This window comes from Megalopta genalis, unplaced genomic scaffold, assembly GCF_051020955.1.
Source record: "Megalopta genalis isolate 19385.01 unplaced genomic scaffold, iyMegGena1_principal scaffold0060, whole genome shotgun sequence".
In the NCBI taxonomy this organism is placed as follows: Eukaryota; Metazoa; Arthropoda; class Insecta; order Hymenoptera; family Halictidae; genus Megalopta; species Megalopta genalis.
Window position 1 is genome coordinate 916,030 of NW_027476129.1, and position 25,924 is coordinate 941,953.

The window sequence follows — 25,924 nt, forward strand, 5'->3', positions numbered from 1 at the left end:
TCACTTGTTCATTTGTTCATTTGTTCATTTGTTCATTTGTTCATTTGTTCATTTGTTCATTTGTCCATTCGTTCATTTGTCCACTTGTTAATTTGTTCATTTGTTCATTTGTTCAGTCGTTCATTGGTCCATTTGTTCAATTGTACAATTGTAGAGTTGTTGATTTGTTCATTTGTACAGTTGTTGATTTGTTCATTTGTTCATTTGTTCATTTGTTCATTTGTTCACTTGTTCACATGTTCGTTTGTTCATTTGATCATTTGTTTCTTTGTTCATTTGTTCATTTTTTCATTTTATCATTTGTTCATTTGTTCATTCGTTCATTCGTTCATTTGTCCATTTTGTTCATTTGTCCATTTGTTCATTTGTTCATTTGTTCATTCGTTCATTCGTTCATTTGTCCATTTTGTTCATTTGTCCATTTGTTCATTTGTTCATTTGTTCATTTGTTCATTTGTTCATTTGTTCAATTGTTCAATTGTTCAATTGTTCATTTGTTCATTTGTTCATTCGTTCATTCGCTCATTCGTTCATTCGCACATTTGTTCATTTGTTCATTTGTTCATATGTTCATTTGTTCATTTGTTCATTTGTTCATTCGTTCATTTGTTCAATTGTACAATTGTTCATTTGTTCATTTGTTCATTTGTTCATTTGTTCATTTGATCATTTGTTCATTTGTTCATTCGTTCATTCGTTCATTTGTTCATTTGTTCTATGGTTCATTTGTTTTATTTGTTCATTTGTCCATTTGTTCATTTGTTCTTTTGTTCATTTGTTCACTTGTTCATTTATTCATTTGTTCATTTGTTCACTTGTTCATTTGTTCATTTGTTCATTTGTCCATTCGTTCACTTGTTCATTTGTCCATTCGTTCACATGTTCATTTGTTCATTTGTTCATTTGTTCACTTGTTCATTTGTTCATTTGTTCATTTGATCATTTGTTTAATTGTTCATTTGTTTATTTGTTCATTTGTTCACTTGTTCATTCGTTCATTTGTTCATTTCTTCATATGTACATTTGCTCATTTGTTCATTTGTTCATTTGTTCTGTTGTTCAATTGTTCATTTGTTCAATTGTACAATGGTTCATTTGTTCAATTGTACAATTGTACAATTGTTCATGTGTTCATTTGATCAATTGTACAATTGTTCATTTGTTCAATTGTACAATTTTTCATTTGTTCAATTGTACAATTTTTCATTTGCTTAATTGTACACTTGTTCATTTGTTCAATTGTACAATTGTTCATTTGTTCAATTGTACAATTGTTCATTTGTTCAATTGTACAATTGTTCATTTGTTCAATTGTACAATTGTTCATTTGTTCAATTGTACAATTGTTCATTTGTTCAATTGTACAATTGTTCATTTGTTCAATTGTACAATTGTTCATTTGTTCAATTGTACAATTGTTCATTTGTTCAATTGTACAATTGTTCATTTGTTCAATTGTACAATTGTTCATTTGTTCAATTGTACATTTGTTCATTTGTTCAATTGTACAATTTTTCATTTGTTCAATTGTACACTTGTTCATTTGTTCAATTGTACAATTGTTCATTTGTTCAATTGTACAATTGTTCATTTGTTCAATTGTACAATTGTTCATTTGTTCAATTGTACAATTGTTCATTTGTTCAATTGTACAATTGTTCATTTGTTCAATTGTACATTTGTTCATTTGTTCAATTGTACAATTGTTCAGTTGTTCAATTGTACAATTGTTCATTTGTTCAATTGTACAATTGTTCATTTGTTCAATTGTACAATTGTTCATTTGTTCAATTGTACAATTGTTCATTTGTTCATTTGTCCATTCGTTCATTTGTCCACTTGTTCATTTGTTCGTTTGTTCATTTGTTCACTTGTTGATTTATTCATTTGTTCATTTACTCATTTGTTCATTTGTCCATTCGTTCATTTGTCCACTTGTTCATTTGTTCATTTGTTCATATGTTCATTTGTTCAATTGTACAATTGTACATTTGTTCAATTGTACAATTTTTCATTTGTTCAATTGTACAATTGTTCATTTGATCAATTGTACAATTGTTCATTTGTTCAATTGTACAATTGTTTATTTGTTCAATTGTACAATTGTTCATATGTTCAATTGTACAATTGTTCATTTGTTCATTCGTTCATTTGTTCATTAATTCAATTGTGCAATTGTTCATTAGTTCATTTGTCCTTTTGAAAATTTGTTCATTTGTTTATTTGTTCATTTGTTCATTCGTTCATTTGTTCATTTGTTCATTTGTTCATTTCTTCATATGTTCATTTGCTCATTTGTTCAAATGTTCATTTGTTCAGTTGTTCAATTGTTCATTTGTTCAATTGTACAAGTGTTCATTTGTTCAATTGTACAATTGTTCATTTGTTCATTCGTTCATTCGCTCATTTGGTCATTTGTTCATTTGTTCATTTGTTCATTTGTTCATTTGTTCATTTGTTCATTTGTTCACTTGTTCACTTGTTCATTTGTCCATTCGTGCATTTGTCCACTTGTTCATTTGTTCATTTGTACATTCGTTCACTTGTTCAATTGTACAATTGTACAATTGTTCATTTGTTCATTTGTTCATTTGTTCATTTGTTCATTTGTTCATTTGTCCATTTGTTCATTTGTTCATTTGTTCATATGTTCATATGTTCCTTTGTTCAATTGTACAATTGTTCATTTGTTCAATTGTACAATTGTTCATTTGTTCAATTGTACAATTGTTCACTTGTTCAATTGTACAATTGTTCATTTGTTCAATTGTGCAATGGTTCATTTGTTCAATTGTACAATTGTTCATTTGTTCAATTGTACAATTGTTCATTTGTTCATTCGTTCATTCGCTCATTTGTTCATTTGGTCATTTGTTCATTCGTTCATTCGTTCAATTGTTCAATTGTACAATTGTACAATTGTTCATTTGTTCATTTGTTCATTTGTCCATTTGTTCACTTGTTCATTTGTTCATTTGTTCATATGTTCATTTGTTCAATTGCACAATTGTTCATTTGTTCATTTGTTCATTTGTTCATTTGTTCATTTGTCCATTTGTTCACTTGTTCATTTGTTCATTTGTTCATATGTTCATTTGTTCAATTGCACAATTGTTCATTTGTTCATTTGTTCATTTGTTCAATTGTACAATTGTTCATTTGTTCAATTGTACAATTGTTCATTTGTTCAATTGTACAATTGTTCATTTGTTCAATTGTACAATTGTTCATTTGTTCAATTGTACAATTGTTCATTTGTCCATTTGTTCATTTGATCATTTGTTTATTTGTTCATTTGTTCATTCGTACATTTTTTCATTTGTTCATTTCTTAATATGTTCATTCGCTCATTTGTTCATTTGTTCATTTGATCATTTGTTTATTTATTTATTTGTTCATTTGTTCATTTGTTCATTCGTTCATTCGTTCATTCGCTCATTTGTTCATTTGGTCATTTGTTCATTTGTACAATTGTTCATTTGTTCATTTGTTCACTTGTTCATTTGTTCATTTGTTCATTTGTTCATTCGTTCATTCGTTCATTCGTTCATCCGTTCATTCGTTCATTTGTTCATTTGTTCTTTTGTTCATTTGTTTTATTTGTTCATTTGTCCATTTTTCCATTTGTCCATTTGTTCATTCGTTCATTTGTTCATTTGTTCATTTCTTCATATGTTCATTTGCTCATTTGTTCATTTGTTCATTTGTTCAGTTGTTCAATTGTTCATTTGTTCAATTGTACAATTGTTCATTTGTTCATTTGTTCACTTGTTCACTTGTTCATTTGTTCATTTGTTCATTTGTTCATTTGTCCATTCGTTCATTTGTCCACTTGTTCATTTGTTCATTTGTTCATTTGTTCATTCGTTCATTCGTTCATTTGTTCAATTGTACAATTGTACAATTGTTCATTTGTTCATTTGTACAATTGTACAATTGTTCATTTGTTCATTTGTACAATTGTACAATTGTACAAATGTTCATTTGTTCATATGTTCATTTGTTCACTTGTTCACTTGTTCATTCGTTCATTGGTTCATTTGTTCAATTGTACAATTGTACAATTGTTGATTAGTTCATTTGTTCAGTTGTTCATTTGTTCACTTGTTCGTTTGTTCATTTGTTCATTTGATCATTTGTTTATTTGTTCATTTGTTCATTTTATCATTTGTTCATTTGTTCATTCGTTCATTCGTTCATTTGTTCATTTTGTTCATTTGTTCATTTGTCCATTTGTTCATTTGTTCATTTGTTTATTTCTTTATTTGTTCATTTGTTCATTCGTTCATTTGTTCATTTGTTCATTTCTTCATATGTTCATTCGCTCATTTGTTCATTTGTTCATTTGTTTATTTGTTCATTTGTTCATTTGTTCATTTGTTCATTTGTTCATTCGTTCTTTCGCTCATTTGTTCATTTGTTCATTTGTACATTGGTTCATTTGTACATTTGTTCAATTGTACAATTGTTCATTTGTTCAATTGTACAATTGTTCATTTGATCAATTGTACAATAGTTCATTTGTTCATTTGGTCATTTGTTCATTTGTTCATTTGTTCATTTGTTCGTTGGTTCATTTGTTCACGTGTTCATTTGTTCATTTGTTCATTTGTTCATTTGTCCATTCGTTCATTTGTCCACTTGTTCATTTGTTCATTTGTTCATTTGTTCATTTGTTCATTTGTTCATTCGTTCATTTGTTCAATTGTTCATTTGTTCATCCGTTCATTCGTCCATTTGTTCAATTGTACAATTGTACAATTGTTCATTTGTTCATTTCTTCACTTGTTCATTGGTCCATTTGTTCATTTGTTCATTTGTTCATTTGTTCTTTTGTTAATTTGATCACTTGTTCATTTGTTCATTTGTTCATTTGTTCTTTTGTTAATTTGATCACTTGTTCATTTGTTCATTTGTTCTTTTGTCCAATTCTTCATTTCTTCATTAGTTCAATTGTACAATTGTTCATTTGTTCATTTGTTCATTTGTTCATTTGTTCATTTGTTCATTTGTTCAATTGTTCAATTGTTCAATTGTTCATTTGTTCAATTGTACAAGTGTTCATTTGTTCAATTGTACAATTGTTCATTTGTTCATTCGTTCACTTGTACATTTGTTCATTTGTTCATTTGTTTATTTGTTCATTTGTCCATTCGTTCATTTGTCCACTTGTTAATTTGTTCATTTGTTCATTTGTTCAGTCGTTCATTGGTTCATTTGTTCAATTGTACAATTGTAGAGTTGTTGATTCGTTCATTTGTACAGTTGTTGATTTGTTCATTTGTTCATTTGTTCATTTGTTCATTTGTTCACTTGTTCACTTGTTCGTTTGTTCATTTGATCATTTGTTTATTTGTTCATTTGTTCATTCTTTCATTTTATCATTTGTTCATTTGTTCATTCGTTCATTCGTTCATTTGTCCATTTTGTTCATTTGTCCATTTGTTCATTTGTTCATTTGTTCATTCGTTCATTCGTTCATTTGTCCATTTTGTTCATTTGTCCATTTGTTCATTTGTTCATTTGTTCATTTGTTCATTTGTTCAATTGTTCAATTGTTCATTTGTTCATTTGTTCATTCGTTCATTCGCTCATTCGTTCATTCGCTCATTTGTTCATTTGTTCATTTGTTCATTTGTTCATTTGTTCATTTGTTCATTTGTTCATTTGTTCATTTGTTCATTTGTTCATTCGTTCATTTGTTCAATTGTACAATTGTGCAATTGTTCACTTGTTCATTTGTTCATTTGTTCATTTGATCATTTGTTCATTTGTTCATTTGTTCATTCGTTCATTCGTTCATTCGTTCATTTGTTCATTTGTTCTATGGTTCATTTGTTTTATTTGTTCATTTGTCCATTTGTCCATTTGTTCATTTGTTCTTTTGTTCATTTGTTCACTTGTTCATTTATTCATTTGTTCATTTGTTCACTTGTTCATTTGTTCATTTGTTCATTTGTTCATTTGTTCATTTGTTCATTTGTTCATTTGTTCATTTGTTCATTTGTCCATTCGTTCACTTGTTCATTTGTTCATTTGTTCATTTGTTCATTTGTTCACTTGTTCATTTGTTCATTTGTTCATTTGATCATTTGTTTAATTGTTCATTTGTTTATTTGTTCATTTGTTCACTTGTTCATTCGTTCATTTGTTCATTTGTTCATTTCTTCATATGTACATTTGCTCATTTGTTCATTTGTTCATTTGTTCTGTTGTTCAATTGTTCATTTGTTCAATTTGTCCATTTGTTCATTTGTTCATTTGTTCATTTGTTCTTTTGTTCATTTGTCCATTCGTTCATTTGTCCACTTGTTCATTTGTTCATTTGTTAATTTGTTTTATTTGTTCATTTGTCCATTTGACCATTTGTTCATTTGTTCATTTGTTCATTTGTTCAATTGTTCAATTGTTCAATTGTTCAAATGTTCATTTGTACAATTGTACAATTGTTCATTTGTTCAATTGTACAATTGTTCATTTGTTCAATTGTAGAATTGTTCATTTGTTCAATTGTACAATTGTTCATTTGTTCATTTGTCCATTCGTTCATTTGTCCACTTGTTCATTTGTTCACTTGTTGACTTATTCATTTGTTCATTTGCTCATTTGTTCATTTGTCCATTCGTTCATTTGTCCACTTGTTCATTTGTTCATTTGTTCATTTGTTCATATGTTCATTTGTTCAATTGTAAAATTGTACATTTGTTCAATTGTACAATTGTTCATTTGTTCAATTGTACAATTGTTCATTTGATCAATTGTACAATTGTTCATTTGTTCAATTGTACAATTGTTTATTTGTTCAATTGTACAATTGTTCATATGTTCAATTGTACAATTGTTCATTTGTTCATTCGTTCATTTGTTCATTAATTCAATTGTGCAATTGTTCATTAGTTCATTTGTTCTTTTGTTCACTTGTTCATTTGTTCACTTGTTCAGATGTTCATTTGTTCATTTCTTCATTTTGTCATTTGTTCATTTGTTCATTTGTTCATTTGTTCTTTTGTTCATTTGTTTTATTTGTTCATTTGTCCATTTGTCCATTTGTTCAATTGTTCATTTGTTCTTTTGTTCATTTGTTCTCTTGTTCATTTGTTCATTTGTTCTTTTGTCCAATTCTTCATTTCTACATTTGTTCAATTGTACAATTGTTCATTTGTTAATTTGTTTTATTTGTTCATTTGTCCATTTGACCATTTGTTCATTTGTTCATTTGTTCATTTGTTCAATAGTTCAATTGTTCAATTGTTCAAATGTTCATTTGTACAATTGTACAATTGTTCATTTGTTCAATTGTACAATTGTTCATTTGTTCAATTGTACAATTGTTCATTTGTTCAATTGTACAATTGTTCATTTGTTCATTTGTCCATTCGTTCATTTGTCCACTTGTTCATTTGTTCACTTGTTGACTTATTCATTTGTTCATTTGCTCATTTGTTCATTTGTCCATTCGTTCATTTGTCCACTTGTTCATTTGTTCATTTGTTCATTTGTTCATATGTTCATTTGTTCAATTGTAAAATTGTACATTTGTTCAATTGTACAATTGTTCATTTGTTCAATTGTACAATTGTTCATTTGATCAATTGTACAATTGTTCATTTGTTCAATTGTACAATTGTTTATTTGTTCAATTGTACAATTGTTCATATGTTCAATTGTACAATTGTTCATTTGTTCATTCGTTCATTTGTTCATTAATTCAATTGTGCAATTGTTCATGAGTTCATTTGTTCTTTTGTTCACTTGTTCATTTGTTCACTTGTTCAGATGTTCATTTTTTCATTTCTTCATTTTGTCATTTGTTCATTTGTTCACTTGTTCATTTGTTCATTTGATCATATGTTCATTTGTTCATTTGTTCATTTGTTCATTTGTTCATTCGTTCATTCGTTCATTCGTTCATTCGTTCATTCCTTCATTCGTTCATTCGTTCATTTGTACATTTGTTCATTTGTTCTTTTGTTCATTTGTTTTATTTGTTCATTTGTCCATTTGTCCATTTGTTCATTTGTTCATTTGTTCACTTGTTCTTTTGTTCATTTGTTCTCTTGTTCATTTGTTCATTTGTTCTTTTGTCCAATTCTTCATTTCTACATTTGTTCATTTGATCATTTGTTCATTTGTTCATTTGTTCATTCGTTCATTCGTTCATTCGTTCATTTGTTCATTTGTTCTATGGTTCATTTGTTTTATTTGTTCATTTGTCCATTTGTCCATTTGTTCATTTGTTCTTTTGTTCATTTGTTCACTTGTTCATTTATTCATTTGTTCATTTGTTCACTTGTTCATTTGTTCATTTGTTCATTTGTTCATTTGTTCATTTGTTCATTTGTTCATTTGTTCATTTGTTCATTTGTCCATTCGTTCACTTGTTCATTTGTTCATTTGTTCATTTGTTCATTTGTTCACTTGTTCATTTGTTCATTTGTTCATTTGATCATTTGTTTAATTGTTCATTTGTTTATTTGTTCATTTGTTCACTTGTTCATTCGTTCATTTGTTCATTTGTTCATTTCTTCATATGTACATTTGCTCATTTGTTCATTTGTTCATTTGTTCTGTTGTTCAATTGTTCATTTGTTCAATTTGTCCATTTGTTCATTTGTTCATTTGTTCATTTGTTCTTTTGTTCATTTGTCCATTCGTTCATTTGTCCACTTGTTCATTTGTTCATTTGTTAATTTGTTTTATTTGTTCATTTGTCCATTTGACCATTTGTTCATTTGTTCATTTGTTCATTTGTTCAATTGTTCAATTGTTCAATTGTTCAAATGTTCATTTGTACAATTGTACAATTGTTCATTTGTTCAATTGTACAATTGTTCATTTGTTCAATTGTAGAATTGTTCATTTGTTCAATTGTACAATTGTTCATTTGTTCATTTGTCCATTCGTTCATTTGTCCACTTGTTCATTTGTTCACTTGTTGACTTATTCATTTGTTCATTTGCTCATTTGTTCATTTGTCCATTCGTTCATTTGTCCACTTGTTCATTTGTTCATTTGTTCATTTGTTCATATGTTCATTTGTTCAATTGTAAAATTGTACATTTGTTCAATTGTACAATTGTTCATTTGTTCAATTGTACAATTGTTCATTTGATCAATTGTACAATTGTTCATTTGTTCAATTGTACAATTGTTTATTTGTTCAATTGTACAATTGTTCATATGTTCAATTGTACAATTGTTCATTTGTTCATTCGTTCATTTGTTCATTAATTCAATTGTGCAATTGTTCATTAGTTCATTTGTTCTTTTGTTCACTTGTTCATTTGTTCACTTGTTCAGATGTTCATTTGTTCATTTCTTCATTTTGTCATTTGTTCATTTGTTCATTTGTTCATTTGTTCTTTTGTTCATTTGTTTTATTTGTTCATTTGTCCATTTGTCCATTTGTTCAATTGTTCATTTGTTCTTTTGTTCATTTGTTCTCTTGTTCATTTGTTCATTTGTTCTTTTGTCCAATTCTTCATTTCTACATTTGTTCAATTGTACAATTGTTCATTTGTTAATTTGTTTTATTTGTTCATTTGTCCATTTGACCATTTGTTCATTTGTTCATTTGTTCATTTGTTCAATAGTTCAATTGTTCAATTGTTCAAATGTTCATTTGTACAATTGTACAATTGTTCATTTGTTCAATTGTACAATTGTTCATTTGTTCAATTGTACAATTGTTCATTTGTTCAATTGTACAATTGTTCATTTGTTCATTTGTCCATTCGTTCATTTGTCCACTTGTTCATTTGTTCACTTGTTGACTTATTCATTTGTTCATTTGCTCATTTGTTCATTTGTCCATTCGTTCATTTGTCCACTTGTTCATTTGTTCATTTGTTCATTTGTTCATATGTTCATTTGTTCAATTGTAAAATTGTACATTTGTTCAATTGTACAATTGTTCATTTGTTCAATTGTACAATTGTTCATTTGATCAATTGTACAATTGTTCATTTGTTCAATTGTACAATTGTTTATTTGTTCAATTGTACAATTGTTCATATGTTCAATTGTACAATTGTTCATTTGTTCATTCGTTCATTTGTTCATTAATTCAATTGTGCAATTGTTCATGAGTTCATTTGTTCTTTTGTTCACTTGTTCATTTGTTCACTTGTTCAGATGTTCATTTTTTCATTTCTTCATTTTGTCATTTGTTCATTTGTTCACTTGTTCATTTGTTCATTTGATCATATGTTCATTTGTTCATTTGTTCATTTGTTCATTTGTTCATTCGTTCATTCGTTCATTCGTTCATTCGTTCATTCCTTCGTTCGTTCATTCGTTCATTTGTACATTTGTTCATTTGTTCTTTTGTTCATTTGTTTTATTTGTTCATTTGTCCATTTGTCCATTTGTTCATTTGTTCATTTGTTCACTTGTTCTTTTGTTCATTTGTTCTCTTGTTCATTTGTTCATTTGTTCTTTTGTCCAATTCTTCATTTCTACATTTGTTCAATTGTACAATTGTTCATTTGTTAATTTGTTTTATTTGTTCATTTGTCCATTTGACCATTTGTTCATTTGTTCTTTTGTTCATTTGTTCACTTGTTCACTTGTTCATTTGTTCTTTTGTCCAATTCTTCATTTCTTCATTTGTTCAATTGTACAATTGTTCATTTCTTCATTTGTTCATTTGTTCATTCGTTCATTTGTTCATTCGTTCATTTGTTCATTTGATCAATTGTGCAATTGTTCATTAGTTCATTTGTTCTTTTGTTCACTTGTTCATTTGTTCAGTTGTTCAGATGTTCATTTGTTCATTTGGTCATTTGTTCACTTGTTCATTTGTTCATTTGTTCATTTGTTCATTTGTCCATTCGTTCATTTGTCCACTTGTTAATTTGTTCATTTGTTCATTTGTTCAGTCGTTCATTGGTTCATTTGTTCAATTGTACAATTGTAGAGTTGTTGATTTGTTCATTTGTACAGTTGTTGATTTGTTGATTTGTTCATTTGTTCATTTGTTCATTTGTTCACTTGTTCACTTGTTCGTTTGTTCATTTGATCATTTGTTTATTTGTTCATTTGTTCATTTTTTCATTTTATCATTTGTTCATTTGTTCATTCGTTCATTCGTTCATTTGTCCATTTTGTTCATTTGTCCATTTGTTCATTTGTTCATTCGTTCATTCGTTCATTTGTCCATTTTGTTCATTTGTTCATTTGTTCATTTGTTCATTTGTTCATTTGTTCAATTGTTCAATTGTTCAATTGTTCATTTGTTCATTTGTTCATTCGTTCATTCGCTCATTCGTTCATTCGCTCATTTGTTCATTTGTTCATTTGTTCATTTGTTCATTTGTTCATTTGTTCATTTGTTCATTTGTTCATTCGTTCATTTGTTCAATTATACAATTGTGCAATTGTTCATTAGTTCATTTGTTCTTTTGTTCACTTGTTCATTTCTTCAGTTGTTCAGATGTTCATTTGTTCATTTGTTCATTTGTTCACTTGTTCATTTGTTCATTTGTTCATTTGTTCATTTGTTCATTTGTTCATTTGTTCATTTGTCCATTCGTTCATTTGTCCACTTGTTAATTTGTTCATTTGTTCATTTGTTCAGTCGTTCATTGGTCCATTTGTTCAATTGTACAATTGTAGAGTTGTTGATTTGTTCATTTGTACAGTTGTTGATTTGTTCATTTGTTCATTTGTTCATTTGTTCATTTGTTCACTTGTTCACATGTTCGTTTGTTCATTTGATCATTTGTTTCTTTGTTCATTTGTTCATTTTTTCATTTTATCATTTGTTCATTTGTTCATTCGTTCATTCGTTCATTTGTCCATTTTGTTCATTTGTCCATTTGTTCATTTGTTCATTTGTTCATTCGTTCATTCGTTCATTTGTCCATTTTGTTCATTTGTCCATTTGTTCATTTGTTCATTTGTTCATTTGTTCATTTGTTCATTTGTTCAATTGTTCAATTGTTCAATTGTTCATTTGTTCATTTGTTCATTCGTTCATTCGCTCATTCGTTCATTCGCACATTTGTTCATTTGTTCATTTGTTCATATGTTCATTTGTTCATTTGTTCATTTGTTCATTCGTTCATTTGTTCAATTGTACAATTGTTCATTTGTTCATTTGTTCATTTGTTCATTTGTTCATTTGATCATTTGTTCATTTGTTCATTCGTTCATTCGTTCATTTGTTCATTTGTTCATTTGTTCTATGGTTCATTTGTTTTATTTGTTCATTTGTCCATTTGTTCATTTGTTCTTTTGTTCATTTGTTCACTTGTTCATTTATTCATTTGTTCATTTGTTCACTTGTTCATTTGTTCATTTGTTCATTTGTCCATTCGTTCACTTGTTCATTTGTCCATTCGTTCACATGTTCATTTGTTCATTTGTTCATTTGTTCACTTGTTCATTTGTTCATTTGTTCATTTGATCATTTGTTTAATTGTTCATTTGTTTATTTGTTCATTTGTTCACTTGTTCATTCGTTCATTTGTTCATTTCTTCATATGTACATTTGCTCATTTGTTCATTTGTTCATTTGTTCTGTTGTTCAATTGTTCATTTGTTCAATTGTACAATGGTTCATTTGTTCAATTGTACAATTGTACAATTGTTCATGTGTTCATTTGATCAATTGTACAATTGTTCATTTGTTCAATTGTACAATTTTTCATTTGTTCAATTGTACAATTTTTCATTTGCTTAATTGTACACTTGTTCATTTGTTCAATTGTACAATTGTTCATTTGTTCAATTGTACAATTGTTCATTTGTTCAATTGTACAATTGTTCATTTGTTCAATTGTACAATTGTTCATTTGTTCAATTGTACAATTGTTCATTTGTTCAATTGTACAATTGTTCATTTGTTCAATTGTACAATTGTTCATTTGTTCAATTGTACAATTGTTCATTTGTTCAATTGTACAATTGTTCATTTGTTCAATTGTACAATTGTTCATTTGTTCAATTGTACATTTGTTCATTTGTTCAATTGTACAATTTTTCATTTGTTCAATTGTACACTTGTTCATTTGTTCAATTGTACAATTGTTCATTTGTTCAATTGTACAATTGTTCATTTGTTCAATTGTACAATTGTTCATTTGTTCAATTGTACAATTGTTCATTTGTTCAATTGTACAATTGTTCATTTGTTCAATTGTACATTTGTTCATTTGTTCAATTGTACAATTGTTCAGTTGTTCAATTGTACAATTGTTCATTTGTTCAATTGTACAATTGTTCATTTGTTCAATTGTACAATTGTTCATTTGTTCAATTGTACAATTGTTCATTTGTTCATTTGTCCATTCGTTCATTTGTCCACTTGTTCATTTGTTCGTTTGTTCATTTGTTCACTTGTTGATTTATTCATTTGTTCATTTACTCATTTGTTCATTTGTCCATTCGTTCATTTGTCCACTTGTTCATTTGTTCATTTGTTCATATGTTCATTTGTTCAATTGTACAATTGTACATTTGTTCAATTGTACAATTTTTCATTTGTTCAATTGTACAATTGTTCATTTGATCAATTGTACAATTGTTCATTTGTTCAATTGTACAATTGTTTATTTGTTCAATTGTACAATTGTTCATATGTTCAATTGTACAATTGTTCATTTGTTCATTCGTTCATTTGTTCATTAATTCAATTGTGCAATTGTTCATTAGTTCATTTGTCCTTTTGAAAATTTGTTCATTTGTTTATTTGTTCATTTGTTCATTCGTTCATTTGTTCATTTGTTCATTTGTTCATTTCTTCATATGTTCATTTGCTCATTTGTTCAAATGTTCATTTGTTCAGTTGTTCAATTGTTCATTTGTTCAATTGTACAAGTGTTCATTTGTTCAATTGTACAATTGTTCATTTGTTCATTCGTTCATTCGCTCATTTGGTCATTTGTTCATTTGTTCATTTGTTCATTTGTTCATTTGTTCACTTGTTCACTTGTTCATTTGTCCATTCGTGCATTTGTCCACTTGTTCATTTGTTCATTTGTACATTCGTTCACTTGTTCAATTGTACAATTGTACAATTGTTCATTTGTTCATTTGTTCATTTGTTCATTTGTTCATTTGTTCATTTGTTCATTTGTTCATTTGTCCATTTGTTCATTTGTTCATTTGTTCATATGTTCATATGTTCCTTTGTTCAATTGTACAATTGTTCATTTGTTCAATTGTACAATTGTTCATTTGTTCAATTGTACAATTGTTCACTTGTTCAATTGTACAATTGTTCATTTGTTCAATTGTGCAATGGTTCATTTGTTCAATTGTACAATTGTTCATTTGTTCAATTGTACAATTGTTCATTTGTTCATTCGTTCATTCGCTCATTTGTTCATTTGGTCATTTGTTCATTCGTTCATTCGTTCAATTGTTCAATTGTACAATTGTACAATTGTTCATTTGTTCATTTGTTCATTTGTCCATTTGTTCACTTGTTCATTTGTTCATTTGTTCATATGTTCATTTGTTCAATTGCACAATTGTTCATTTGTTCATTTGTTCAATTGTACAATTGTTCATTTGTTCAATTGTACAATTGTTCATTTTTTCAATTGTACAATTGTTCATTTGTTCAATTGTACAATTGTTCATTTGTTCAATTGTACAATTGTTCATTTGTTCAATTGTACAATTGTTCATTTGTTCAATTGTACAATTTTTCATTTGTTCAATTGTACAATTTTTCTTTTGTTCAATTGTACAATTGTTCATTAGTTCAATTGTACAATTGTTCATTTGTTCAATTGTACAATTGTTCATTTGTTCAATTGTACAATTGTTCATTTGTTCAATTGTACTATTGTTCATTTGTTCAATTGTACAATTGTTCATTTGTTCAATTGTACAATTGTTCATTTGTTCAATTGTACAATTGTTCATTTGTTCAATTGTACAATTGTTCATATGTTCAATTGTACAATTGATCATTTGCTCATTCGTTCATTTGTTCATATGTTCATTTGTTCACTTGTTCACTTGTTCATTCGTTCATTGGTTCATTTGTTTATTTGTTTATTTGTTCATTTGTTCATTTGTTCATTTGTTCATTTGTTCATTTGTTCATTTGTTCATTCGTTCATTCGCTCATTCGTTCATTTGTTCATTTGTTCAATTGTGCAATTGTTCATTAGTTCATTTGTTCTTTTGTTCACTTGTCCATTTGTTGAGTTGTTCAGATGTTCATTTGTTCATTTGTTCATTTGTTCATTCGTTCTTTCGCTCATTTGTTCATTTGTTCATTTGTACATTTGTTCATTTGTACAATTGTACAATTGTTCATTTGTTCATTTGTTCATTTGTTCATTTGTTCATTTGTCCATTTGTTCATTTGTTCAATTGTACAATTGTTCATTTGTTCAATTGTACAATTGTTCATATGTTCAATTGTACAATTGATCATTTGTTCAATTGTACAATTGTTCATTTGTTCATTTGTTCAATTGTACAATTGTTCATTTGTTCATTTGTCCATTCGTTCATTCGCTCATTTGTTCATTTGGTCATTTGTTCATTTGTTCATTTGTTCATTTGTTCATTTGTTCATTTGTTCACTTGTTCACTTGTTCATTTGTTCATTTGTTCATTTGTTCATTTGTCCATTCGTTCATTTGTCCACTTGTTCATTTGTTCATTTGTTCATTTGTTCATTTGTTCATTTGTTCATTTGTTCATTTGTTCATTCGTTCATTTGTTCAATTATACAATTGTGCAATTGTTCATTAGTTCATTTGTTCTTTTGTTCACTTGTTCATTTGTTCAGTTGTTCAGATGTTCATTTGTTCATTTGTTCATTTGTTCACTTGTTCATTTGTTCATTTGTTCATTTGTTCATTTGTTCATTTGTTCATTTGTTCATTTGTCCATTCGTTCATTTGTCCACTTGTTAATTTGTTCATTTGTTCATTTGTTCAGTCGTTCATTGGTCCATTTGTTCAATTGTACAATTGTAGAGTTGTTGATTTGTTCATTTGTACAGTTGTTGATTTGTTCATTTGTTCATTTGTTCATTTGTTCATTTGTTCACTTGTTCACATGTTCGTTTGTTCATTTGATCATTTGTTTCTTTGTTCATTTGTTCATTTTTTCATTTTATCATTTGTTCATTTGTTCATTCGTTCATTCGTTCATTTGTCCATTTTGTTCATTTGTCCATTTGTTCATTTGTTCATTTGTTCATTCGTTCATTCGTTCATTTGTCCATTTTGTTCATTTGTCCATTTGTTCATTTGTTCATTTGTTCATTTGTTCATTTGTTCATTTGTTCAATTGTTCAATTGTTCAATTGTTCATTTGTTCATTTGTTCATTCGTTCATTCGCTCATTCGTTCATTCGCACATTTGTTCATTTGTTCATTTGTTCATATGTTCATTTGTTCATTTGTTCATTTGTTCATTCGTTCATTTGTTCAATTGTACAATTGTTCATTTGTTCATTTGTTCATTTGTTCATTTGTTCATTTGATCATTTGTTCATTTGTTCATTCGTTCATTCGTTCATTTGTTCATTTGTTCTATGGTTCATTTGTTTTATTTGTTCATTTGTCCATTTGTTCATTTGTTCTTTTGTTCATTTGTTCACTTGTTCATTTATTCATTTGTTCATTTGTTCACTTGTTCATTTGTTCATTTGTTCATTTGTCCATTCGTTCACTTGTTCATTTGTCCATTCGTTCACATGTTCATTTGTTCATTTGTTCATTTGTTCACTTGTTCATTTGTTCATTTGTTCATTTGATCATTTGTTTAATTGTTCATTTGTTTATTTGTTCATTTGTTCACTTGTTCATTCGTTCATTTGTTCATTTCTTCATATGTACATTTGCTCATTTGTTCATTTGTTCATTTGTTCTGTTGTTCAATTGTTCATTTGTTCAATTGTACAATGGTTCATTTGTTCAATTGTACAATTGTACAATTGTTCATGTGTTCATTTGATCAATTGTACAATTGTTCATTTGTTCAATTGTACAATTTTTCATTTGTTCAATTGTACAATTTTTCATTTGCTTAATTGTACACTTGTTCATTTGTTCAATTGTACAATTGTTCATTTGTTCAATTGTACAATTGTTCATTTGTTCAATTGTACAATTGTTCATTTGTTCAATTGTACAATTGTTCATTTGTTCAATTGTACAATTGTTCATTTGTTCAATTGTACAATTGTTCATTTGTTCAATTGTACAATTGTTCATTTGTTCAATTGTACAATTGTTCATTTGTTCAATTGTACAATTGTTCATTTGTTCAATTGTACAATTGTTCATTTGTTCAATTGTACATTTGTTCATTTGTTCAATTGTACAATTTTTCATTTGTTCAATTGTACACTTGTTCATTTGTTCAATTGTACAATTGTTCATTTGTTCAATTGTACAATTGTTCATTTGTTCAATTGTACAATTGTTCATTTGTTCAATTGTACAATTGTTCATTTGTTCAATTGTACAATTGTTCATTTGTTCAATTGTACATTTGTTCATTTGTTCAATTGTACAATTGTTCAGTTGTTCAATTGTACAATTGTTCATTTGTTCAATTGTACAATTGTTCATTTGTTCAATTGTACAATTGTTCATTTGTTCAATTGTACAATTGTTCATTTGTTCATTTGTCCATTCGTTCATTTGTCCACTTGTTCATTTGTTCGTTTGTTCATTTGTTCACTTGTTGATTTATTCATTTGTTCATTTACTCATTTGTTCATTTGTCCATTCGTTCATTTGTCCACTTGTTCATTTGTTCATTTGTTCATATGTTCATTTGTTCAATTGTACAATTGTACATTTGTTCAATTGTACAATTTTTCATTTGTTCAATTGTACAATTGTTCATTTGATCAATTGTACAATTGTTCATTTGTTCAATTGTACAATTGTTTATTTGTTCAATTGTACAATTGTTCATATGTTCAATTGTACAATTGTTCATTTGTTCATTCGTTCATTTGTTCATTAATTCAATTGTGCAATTGTTCATTAGTTCATTTGTCCTTTTGAAAATTTGTTCATTTGTTTATTTGTTCATTTGTTCATTCGTTCATTTGTTCATTTGTTCATTTGTTCATTTCTTCATATGTTCATTTGCTCATTTGTTCAAATGTTCATTTGTTCAGTTGTTCAATTGTTCATTTGTTCAATTGTACAAGTGTTCATTTGTTCAATTGTACAATTGTTCATTTGTTCATTCGTTCATTCGCTCATTTGGTCATTTGTTCATTTGTTCATTTGTTCATTTGTTCATTTGTTCATTTGTTCATTTGTTCACTTGTTCACTTGTTCATTTGTCCATTCGTGCATTTGTCCACTTGTTCATTTGTTCATTTGTACATTCGTTCACTTGTTCAATTGTACAATTGTACAATTGTTCATTTGTTCATTTGTTCATTTGTTCATTTGTTCATTTGTTCATTTGTCCATTTGTTCATTTGTTCATTTGTTCATATGTTCATATGTTCCTTTGTTCAATTGTACAATTGTTCATTTGTTCAATTGTACAATTGTTCATTTGTTCAATTGTACAATTGTTCACTTGTTCAATTGTACAATTGTTCATTTGTTCAATTGTGCAATGGTTCATTTGTTCAATTGTACAATTGTTCATTTGTTCAATTGTACAATTGTTCATTTGTTCATTCGTTCATTCGCTCATTTGTTCATTTGGTCATTTGTTCATTCGTTCATTCGTTCAATTGTTCAATTGTACAATTGTACAATTGTTCATTTGTTCATTTGTTCATTTGTCCATTTGTTCACTTGTTCATTTGTTCATTTGTTCATATGTTCATTTGTTCAATTGCACAATTGTTCATTTGTTCATTTGTTCATTTGTTCATTTGTTCATTTGTCCATTTGTTCACTTGTTCATTTGTTCATTTGTTCATATGTTCATTTGTTCAATTGCACAATTGTTCATTTGTTCATTTGTTCATTTGTTCAATTGTACAATTGTTCATTTGTTCAATTGTACAATTGTTCATTTGTTCAATTGTACAATTGTTCATTTGTTCAATTGTACAATTGTTCATTTGTTCAATTGTACAATTGTTCATTTGTCCATTTGTTCATTTGATCATTTGTTTATTTGTTCATTTGTTCATTCGTACATTTTTTCATTTGTTCATTTCTTAATATGTTCATTCGCTCATTTGTTCATTTGTTCATTTGATCATTTGTTTATTTATTTATTTGTTCATTTGTTCATTTGTTCATTCGTTCATTCGTTCATTCGCTCATTTGTTCATTTGGTCATTTGTTCATTTGTACAATTGTTCATTTGTTCATTTGTTCACTTGTTCATTTGTTCATTTGTTCATTTGTTCATTCGTTCATTCGTTCATTCGTTCATCCGTTCATTCGTTCATTTGTTCATTTGTTCTTTTGTTCATTTGTTTTATTTGTTCATTTGTCCATTTTTCCATTTGTCCATTTGTTCATTCGTTCATTTGTTCATTTGTTCATTTCTTCATATGTTCATTTGCTCATTTGTTCATTTGTTCATTTGTTCAGTTGTTCAATTGTTCATTTGTTCAATTGTACAATTGTTCATTTGTTCATTTGTTCACTTGTTCACTTGTTCATTTGTTCATTTGTTCATTTGTTCATTTGTCCATTCGTTCATTTGTCCACTTGTTCATTTGTTCATTTGTTCATTTGTTCATTCGTTCATTCGTTCATTTGTTCAATTGTACAATTGTACAATTGTTCATTTGTTCATTTGTACAATTGTACAATTGTTCATTTGTTCATTTGTACAATTGTACAATTGTACAAATGTTCATTTGTTCATATGTTCATTTGTTCACTTGTTCACTTGTTCATTCGTTCATTGGTTCATTTGTTCAATTGTACAATTGTACAATTGTTGATTAGTTCATTTGTTCAGTTGTTCATTTGTTCACTTGTTCGTTTGTTCATTTGTTCATTTGATCATTTGTTTATTTGTTCATTTGTTCATTTTATCATTTGTTCATTTGTTCATTCGTTCATTCGTTCATTTGTTCATTTTGTTCATTTGTTCATTTGTCCATTTGTTCATTTGTTCATTTGTTTATTTCTTTATTTGTTCATTTGTTCATTCGTTCATTTGTTCATTTGTTCATTTCTTCATATGTTCATTCGCTCATTTGTTCATTTGTTCATTTGTTTATTTGTTCATTTGTTCATTTGTTCATTTGTTCATTTGTTCATTCGTTCTTTCGCTCATTTGTTCATTTGTTCATTTGTACATTGGTTCATTTGTACATTTGTTCAATTGTACAATTGTTCATTTGTTCAATTGTACAATTGTTCATTTGATCAATTGTACAATAGTTCATTTGTTCATTTGGTCATTTGTTCATTTGTTCATTTGTTCATTTGTTCGTTGGTTCATTTGTTCACGTGTTCATTTGTTCATTTGTTCATTTGTTCATTTGTCCATTCGTTCATTTGTCCACTTGTTCATTTGTTCATTTGTTCATTTGTTCATTTGTTCATTTGTTCATTCGTTCATTTGTTCAATTGTTCATTTGTTCATCCGTTCATTCGTCCATTTGTTCAATTGTACAATTGTACAATTGTTCATTTGTTCATTTCTTCACTTGTTCATTGGTCCATTTGTTCATTTGTTCATTTGTTCATTTGTTCTTTTGTTAATTTGATCACTTGTTCATTTGTTCATTTGTTCATTTGTTCTTTTGTTAATTTGATCACTTGTTCATTTGTTCATTTGTTCTTTTGTCCAATTCTTCATTTCTTCATTAGTTCAATTGTACAATTGTTCATTTGTTCATTTGTTCATTTGTTCATTTGTTCATTTGTTCATTTGTTCAATTGTTCAATTGTTCAATTGTTCATTTGTTCAATTGTACAAGTGTTCATTTGTTCAATTGTACAATTGTTCATTTGTTCATTCGTTCACTTGTACATTTGTTCATTTGTTCATTTGTTTATTTGTTCATTTGTCCATTCGTTCATTTGTCCACTTGTTAATTTGTTCATTTGTTCATTTGTTCAGTCGTTCATTGGTTCATTTGTTCAATTGTACAATTGTAGAGTTGTTGATTCGTTCATTTGTACAGTTGTTGATTTGTTCATTTGTTCATTTGTTCATTTGTTCATTTGTTCACTTGTTCACTTGTTCGTTTGTTCATTTGATCATTTGTTTATTTGTTCATTTGTTCATTCTTTCATTTTATCATTTGTTCATTTGTTCATTCGTTCATTCGTTCATTTGTCCATTTTGTTCATTTGTCCATTTGTTCATTTGTTCATTTGTTCATTCGTTCATTCGTTCATTTGTCCATTTTGTTCATTTGTCCATTTGTTCATTTGTTCATTTGTTCATTTGTTCATTTGTTCAATTGTTCAATTGTTCATTTGTTCATTTGTTCATTCGTTCATTCGCTCATTCGTTCATTCGCTCATTTGTTCATTTGTTCATTTGTTCATTTGTTCATTTGTTCATTTGTTCATTTGTTCATTTGTTCATTTGTTCATTTGTTCATTCGTTCATTTGTTCAATTGTACAATTGTGCAATTGTTCACTTGTTCATTTGTTCATTTGTTCATTTGATCATTTGTTCATTTGTTCATTTGTTCATTCGTTCATTCGTTCATTCGTTCATTTGTTCATTTGTTCTATGGTTCATTTGTTTTATTTGTTCATTTGTCCATTTGTCCATTTGTTCATTTGTTCTTTTGTTCATTTGTTCACTTGTTCATTTATTCATTTGTTCATTTGTTCACTTGTTCATTTGTTCATTTGTTCATTTGTTCATTTGTTCATTTGTTCATTTGTTCATTTGTTCATTTGTTCATTTGTCCATTCGTTCACTTGTTCATTTGTTCATTTGTTCATTTGTTCATTTGTTCACTTGTTCATTTGTTCATTTGTTCATTTGATCATTTGTTTAATTGTTCATTTGTTTATTTGTTCATTTGTTCACTTGTTCATTCGTTCATTTGTTCATTTGTTCATTTCTTCATATGTACATTTGCTCATTTGTTCATTTGTTCATTTGTTCTGTTGTTCAATTGTTCATTTGTTCAATTTGTCCATTTGTTCATTTGTTCATTTGTTCATTTGTTCTTTTGTTCATTTGTCCATTCGTTCATTTGTCCACTTGTTCATTTGTTCATTTGTTAATTTGTTTTATTTGTTCATTTGTCCATTTGACCATTTGTTCATTTGTTCATTTGTTCATTTGTTCAATTGTTCAATTGTTCAATTGTTCAAATGTTCATTTGTACAATTGTACAATTGTTCATTTGTTCAATTGTACAATTGTTCATTTGTTCAATTGTAGAATTGTTCATTTGTTCAATTGTACAATTGTTCATTTGTTCATTTGTCCATTCGTTCATTTGTCCACTTGTTCATTTGTTCACTTGTTGACTTATTCATTTGTTCATTTGCTCATTTGTTCATTTGTCCATTCGTTCATTTGTCCACTTGTTCATTTGTTCATTTGTTCATTTGTTCATATGTTCATTTGTTCAATTGTAAAATTGTACATTTGTTCAATTGTACAATTGTTCATTTGTTCAATTGTACAATTGTTCATTTGATCAATTGTACAATTGTTCATTTGTTCAATTGTACAATTGTTTATTTGTTCAATTGTACAATTGTTCATATGTTCAATTGTACAATTGTTCATTTGTTCATTCGTTCATTTGTTCATTAATTCAATTGTGCAATTGTTCATTAGTTCATTTGTTCTTTTGTTCACTTGTTCATTTGTTCACTTGTTCAGATGTTCATTTGTTCATTTCTTCATTTTGTCATTTGTTCATTTGTTCATTTGTTCATTTGTTCTTTTGTTCATTTGTTTTATTTGTTCATTTGTCCATTTGTCCATTTGTTCAATTGTTCATTTGTTCTTTTGTTCATTTGTTCTCTTGTTCATTTGTTCATTTGTTCTTTTGTCCAATTCTTCATTTCTACATTTGTTCAATTGTACAATTGTTCATTTGTTAATTTGTTTTATTTGTTCATTTGTCCATTTGACCATTTGTTCATTTGTTCATTTGTTCATTTGTTCAATAGTTCAATTGTTCAATTGTTCAAATGTTCATTTGTACAATTGTACAATTGTTCATTTGTTCAATTGTACAATTGTTCATTTGTTCAATTGTACAATTGTTCATTTGTTCAATTGTACAATTGTTCATTTGTTCATTTGTCCATTCGTTCATTTGTCCACTTGTTCATTTGTTCACTTGTTGACTTATTCATTTGTTCATTTGCTCATTTGTTCATTTGTCCATTCGTTCATTTGTCCACTTGTTCATTTGTTCATTTGTTCATTTGTTCATATGTTCATTTGTTCAATTGTAAAATTGTACATTTGTTCAATTGTACAATTGTTCATTTGTTCAATTGTACAATTGTTCATTTGATCAATTGTACAATTGTTCATTTGTTCAATTGTACAATTGTTTATTTGTTCAATTGTACAATTGTTCATATGTTCAATTGTACAATTGTTCATTTGTTCATTCGTTCATTTGTTCATTAATTCAATTGTGCAATTGTTCATGAGTTCATTTGTTCTTTTGTTCACTTGTTCATTTGTTCACTTGTTCAGATGTTCATTTTTTCATTTCTTCATTTTGTCATTTGTTCATTTGTTCACTTGTTCATTTGTTCATTTGATCATATGTTCATTTGTTCATTTGTTCATTTGTTCATTTGTTCATTCGTTCATTCGTTCATTCGTTCATTCGTTCATTCCTTCATTCGTTCATTCGTTCATTTGTACATTTGTTCATTTGTTCTTTTGTTCATTTGTTTTATTTGTTCATTTGTCCATTTGTCCATTTGTTCATTTGTTCATTTGTTCACTTGTTCTTTTGTTCATTTGTTCTCTTGTTCATTTGTTCATTTGTTCTTTTGTCCAATTCTTCATTTCTACATTTGTTCATTTGATCATTTGTTCATTTGTTCATTTGTTCATTCGTTCATTCGTTCATTCGTTCATTTGTTCATTTGTTCTATGGTTCATTTGTTTTATTTGTTCATTTGTCCATTTGTCCATTTGTTCATTTGTTCTTTTGTTCATTTGTTCACTTGTTCATTTATTCATTTGTTCATTTGTTCACTTGTTCATTTGTTCATTTGTTCATTTGTTCATTTGTTCATTTGTTCATTTGTTCATTTGTTCATTTGTTCATTTGTCCATTCGTTCACTTGTTCATTTGTTCATTTGTTCATTTGTTCATTTGTTCACTTGTTCATTTGTTCATTTGTTCATTTGATCATTTGTTTAATTGTTCATTTGTTTATTTGTTCATTTGTTCACTTGTTCATTCGTTCATTTGTTCATTTGTTCATTTCTTCATATGTACATTTGCTCATTTGTTCATTTGTTCATTTGTTCTGTTGTTCAATTGTTCATTTGTTCAATTTGTCCATTTGTTCATTTGTTCATTTGTTCATTTGTTCTTTTGTTCATTTGTCCATTCGTTCATTTGTCCACTTGTTCATTTGTTCATTTGTTAATTTGTTTTATTTGTTCATTTGTCCATTTGACCATTTGTTCATTTGTTCATTTGTTCATTTGTTCAATTGTTCAATTGTTCAATTGTTCAAATGTTCATTTGTACAATTGTACAATTGTTCATTTGTTCAATTGTACAATTGTTCATTTGTTCAATTGTAGAATTGTTCATTTGTTCAATTGTACAATTGTTCATTTGTTCATTTGTCCATTCGTTCATTTGTCCACTTGTTCATTTGTTCACTTGTTGACTTATTCATTTGTTCATTTGCTCATTTGTTCATTTGTCCATTCGTTCATTTGTCCACTTGTTCATTTGTTCATTTGTTCATTTGTTCATATGTTCATTTGTTCAATTGTAAAATTGTACATTTGTTCAATTGTACAATTGTTCATTTGTTCAATTGTACAATTGTTCATTTGATCAATTGTACAATTGTTCATTTGTTCAATTGTACAATTGTTTATTTGTTCAATTGTACAATTGTTCATATGTTCAATTGTACAATTGTTCATTTGTTCATTCGTTCATTTGTTCATTAATTCAATTGTGCAATTGTTCATTAGTTCATTTGTTCTTTTGTTCACTTGTTCATTTGTTCACTTGTTCAGATGTTCATTTGTTCATTTCTTCATTTTGTCATTTGTTCATTTGTTCATTTGTTCATTTGTTCTTTTGTTCATTTGTTTTATTTGTTCATTTGTCCATTTGTCCATTTGTTCAATTGTTCATTTGTTCTTTTGTTCATTTGTTCTCTTGTTCATTTGTTCATTTGTTCTTTTGTCCAATTCTTCATTTCTACATTTGTTCAATTGTACAATTGTTCATTTGTTAATTTGTTTTATTTGTTCATTTGTCCATTTGACCATTTGTTCATTTGTTCATTTGTTCATTTGTTCAATAGTTCAATTGTTCAATTGTTCAAATGTTCATTTGTACAATTGTACAATTGTTCATTTGTTCAATTGTACAATTGTTCATTTGTTCAATTGTACAATTGTTCATTTGTTCAATTGTACAATTGTTCATTTGTTCATTTGTCCATTCGTTCATTTGTCCACTTGTTCATTTGTTCACTTGTTGACTTATTCATTTGTTCATTTGCTCATTTGTTCATTTGTCCATTCGTTCATTTGTCCACTTGTTCATTTGTTCATTTGTTCATTTGTTCATATGTTCATTTGTTCAATTGTAAAATTGTACATTTGTTCAATTGTACAATTGTTCATTTGTTCAATTGTACAATTGTTCATTTGATCAATTGTACAATTGTTCATTTGTTCAATTGTACAATTGTTTATTTGTTCAATTGTACAATTGTTCATATGTTCAATTGTACAATTGTTCATTTGTTCATTCGTTCATTTGTTCATTAATTCAATTGTGCAATTGTTCATGAGTTCATTTGTTCTTTTGTTCACTTGTTCATTTGTTCACTTGTT